Source organism: Terrapene carolina, unplaced genomic scaffold, assembly GCF_002925995.2.
Source record: "Terrapene carolina triunguis isolate 2854851 unplaced genomic scaffold, T_m_triunguis-2.0 Scaffold27849, whole genome shotgun sequence".
NCBI classification, from domain to species: Eukaryota; Metazoa; Chordata; order Testudines; family Emydidae; genus Terrapene; species Terrapene triunguis.
This window is the reverse complement of record NW_020692200.1, coordinates 4,762-9,101: the sequence shown is the minus strand read 5'-3', so window position 1 is coordinate 9,101 and position 4,340 is coordinate 4,762. Positions and strand designations below refer to the sequence as shown.

The 4,340-nt window shown below is 44.8% G+C and overlaps 1 long non-coding RNA gene across 1 annotated transcript; it reads left to right on the top strand.

Annotated features, from left to right (window-relative positions):
- Positions 1–3,247: 3,247 nt before the first annotated feature.
- On the top strand, positions 3,248–4,102 carry LOC113408980. The gene is made up of 3 exons (XR_003370418.2): positions 3,248–3,283; positions 3,689–3,759; positions 3,978–4,102. It is a non-coding gene; the product is annotated as an uncharacterized LOC113408980 (long non-coding RNA).
- The last annotated feature ends 238 nt before the right edge of the window (positions 4,103–4,340 follow it).

The following is a 4,340-nucleotide window of genomic DNA, read 5'->3' as shown; positions in this document are numbered from 1 at the left end:
GACAATGGGCTGCAGAGTGAGGACCCAGTGACCTAACCAGCCGGTTCCAGCCAGAGCACAGAAGCAGGAGAGGAGGCCCTGGTTTACGACCCTCTTTACCTGGAGTGAAGACAATGGACAGAGGCGGGGACAGCTGGGAGCAGGGGGGCTCTGGCCTGGAGAGGGGGAGCAAGCAGAGCCCACCTGGATGCAGAGAGACTGGGGTGTGCTGGGCTGAGGGAGGTGCAGCTCCAGGAGGTGGAGGGGCCTGACCCCGAGAGAGAGTGGACCCCCGAGAAGGGCTGTCTCACTGAAAGGGGCACCCCACACAGACCGCACGGGGCCAAGAGTGGGCACGATCTGTGAGTCCGTGACAGCATGCATAGACCCAAATTCTGCCTGAGTTCCACTGGGGTTTCATCTACTCCAAGACTCTGAGCTACGATCATCAGCTGGGAAGCCTCACGGGTTCAAGCTTCCTGGAGTGGGTGAGATCCCTCAATTTCCCTCTCTGTTTCCTTTTCTACCTCAGGTATTAACCTTTAATAATGTCACTTATTTTTGTTTAGGCTCTCCTTTGAGTAGTTATCACTATTAGTCCATAAATAACTTTACTCTTCTGTTTGTATCTTCCACATTTATTCTGCAGCAATGCTTCTTTTTCCTAAGCTACAGAACCCTGTAGCGCCCAAAAATACTCTGGGGTTTGCGCATCAAGTGGGTTACTACCAGTACAATTGTGATGTAAGAGTGGGGATAGGGACATGCTAAATCTGGGACAAATAAGGGTGTCAGCTTGAAAGTGCTGTTTGACTCATTCAATTGGGCACAATAGCAGTACATTGATAGAATTACACAACCACCCCTCCTCCAGAAGAGTAACCCTAATAAATGAGAGTACTCCAAAGTATTGTGCAAAGCTGGTCACAAATTGTTGAACAAATGCAGGCAGCATGTGACCATAATCACATGTTAATTGTTGATTAGTTGCTGTGGAGTAGGGAAACTGAGGCACAGACCTGAGCAAGCTTTCTTTTTCAGACCAAGCTCCTTTAGCAAGGTCTATCTCTCTCTCACAGAATATTTGTTAACCTTCTACTAAGAATCTTGCTTAGAATACCTGTAGAACTGTGCACAAAGGAGTTAAGAGTTGTGCCTTAAAAATAAAGGTTTTACAGCAATACTGTTAGTAGTGAAAGAGGGGTGCTTTACAACAGCTTTATACACAAGCAGTACATTATTAGAATTATCAGGGGGAAAAAACCCAAACAAGTAGCCCCAATAACTGAGCATACCCCAAGTAATGGTCAAATCTGGTAAAAGTACACAAATACTAATGGTCTTCCTGGCTAACTGCATGTTTAATCAAGAATCTTTAAAATAACTGTATAGTCATTTCTTAAATGGTTTGCATGCCTTTAATCATGGTGATTTATTTATTTATTGCTCCCCATTTCTCTATTGTTTATCTGTGTGGTCTGTGTCTGGTTTTTTGATTTTCTTTGGCTGATGTATAAGTAATTTTGCCGGTGAAAAACAATTCAGGTGGTGGGATCTAATTTGTTAGATAATGGACTAACATTATTTTAGGATTCATTAGTTAAATTACAGTAAAATGATTGATTAAAGGCATAGCTGAGAATGAGGTGATACTGATATGTGTATGTTATATGTAAGCGGGGGAATGGTCCCGCTATCGTGGGGAACTTTCCTGGCTTCTGCACTACTCCGGTGAAGTGGGCTAGCGAAAGGATCTGAGTCCTCGCTCCCACTTCCTTTACCCAGAGGCCTCCCTGCCCTTGAGGACTCCCCTTCCACTCTCCTGTCTGGCACAGTCCTCGTAAACCCCGACAAGGCTGGGCCCAGGATTCCTGGGGGGCTTGACCACCAACCCTGCTGTGGTCACCTAGGACAGGGGCTAGGGTGTCCCCACTCCGGGGTAGTCTCTCTGCACTGGGCACCTCCCTGACCCACTGATTATTCCATACAATTTAAAGCAAATACAAGTTGTTTAATTAACAATTAATCTAAAGAAAAGAAGAAGGAAAAATGGGAAAGGTTAAAGGAAAACACATCACACAGCTCTGTGGCAGGGAACATCACAAACAGTGTCTCTGGACATCAGGGCACTTCGCAGTGTGTTCCTTGCAGGTCCCAGATTTCCTTCTCAGGTCCTGGCTGTGCTGCAGGGATGCTGCGGGTTGGACACTTGCAATGGTGGTGGCCACACACCTCCGTGCTTCGAGTGGTGGGACCCTTCTTCCCAGCGTTGCCCCCGTCAGGTTAAGGTCCCCCTCCCAGTCTGGCCTGCAAGGGCCCTTGGCTGGGGGTGTCTTTCTGTGCTGGGCACTTTGACCAAGGTCCCCCCTTGGCTGGCCCCACTTGCTCACCACACCTGGCTCTGTGGCTGAGGCTCTGCTCCCAGCACAGGATCTGCTCTCCCTGGGCTGCGTCTCTGGCTCAGTGGCTGTGGATCTGGCCCCTCTGGATCTGGCCCGGTTCTGCTCTCCTGCTCAGCTTGGGCCCCTCCTTTCTCCTTAGCTCGGCCCCACTCAGTCTGACCCAGGCCATTCCAGCTCACCCGGAGGACAGGACCCCCCTGGCCTCCTGTCATGTCAATAAGGCTGACCTGGAGCATTGGCCTCTCATTGTTCCTGGGGACTGTCAGTCTCAGGCTCCTGATTTCCCATCAACCATTCCCCTTTCAGTGCTGGGAGCTAGCCAACCAAAACACCCCCACTGAATGTTAGTAAGGGAGCAAGAGTCCCCTTATATATAGGTGTTTCTCTATTTCAGATTCTTCAGAGTTTCAGAAAACTATTTTCTCCCAAAAACTTGCACCAACTAAAAACTTAACTCAACAACACACATAATGGAAAGTAAGTAGAATGTTTCCATGTGTTTCCATGGGGGAGAGGGATAGCTCAGTGGTTTGAGCATTGGTCTGCTAAACCCAGGGTTGTGAGCCCAATCCTTAAGGGGGCCATTTAGGGATCAGAGGGGAAAAAAAAAGGCGGGGGCGGGGGGGGGGCTAAAGGGGGCAGCGACATTAAAGCATAAAGCACTACCACAGCGGAAGTGTAACGTCAGCCGTGTAAGGGCCGGTACAAGTGGCTGGGTCTTACTGGTATGCTGAACCGGCCCACTTTCACCTCTGGTAATTATGATGTTCATTCTAAATATCAGTGTTGTTAGTTTGCAGAAGCGTATTTGGAGCACAAAGACATCAGTATGGTAGAAACAACACAAGAGGCTAATATTGCATTTAGAAGACATATAGCAATTCTTCTAATGAAGGAGTCAGGTAATTACTTTCTACCATGTACTGTTATCTCATTAGGCACATGTGAAGATAACATGAAGAGTGGAATTATGTCACATAGCAGACAGTTATCTTAATACCCCTAAAGTGGGATATCTCACAGGTTTGGTTCTGTAATGGTGACTATGAACCAATAATATCCTTAAGTACACAAAAATTCAGGTGAATGATGATTGCTATTGATCGGCCAGCTAAATGAAATTGGCATTTTTAGATACAGGGGCAGTAAACTAAAAATTTGAGAAAATATGAGTCACAAAAAAGGAAAAGATACGTTCAAACCATTGACTGGATTAAAATATTGACATTAATTAATAAATGAAGATTTGCATTTTCAGTTTGGTCATAATGTATTCATCATTTCATAATGATATATATATTTTTAAGAAAACGTGGAAGACTACTGCATATACTGCAACCTCGTCAACTGTGAAAAGGAAAGTGAGGATTGCACGATGGTAAGAAACATAGAATTATATGAGAAATAAATGCCATAAACTGCCTAAGGATCATGATTCTTGTAAAAAAATCCACATCAGTAAACATTTTCTTCATGCTGATAGGCATACATACGTTAGGTAATGCTGACATGTGGAAGGAATAGCATGAGTGAATGAAAAGTATGTGTAACATTATAACTTCTGTGATTTCATTTCTTAATTGTTACTTATCAAAGGTACAGTGTGATTCTTGCAAGAGGTGGGCACATTTGCCCTGCATTACAGAAGGAACCAATCAAGACTACCTGCCTGATGACAAGAAAGAGTACAACTGCAAAAAATGTGCATAGTTCACTTCTTTACCCCCACCCCAAAAATTGTTTAAATGCCTCTTGTTCAAAACATAATGCAACCAAAAGACATTTTTCATTTATATACCAGATTATAATAATAAATGTTCTTTACTTTAAAAAATTGTTCTCTGTATTTGTGTCCATGTATATGATGCAAATTGGAAGAGTAAAGTAAAAAAATGAAAGTGGTCTCACCTTGGGCTCAGGGGCATGCTCCGTACCCCCAAACCTTACCTCCCTTTTCAC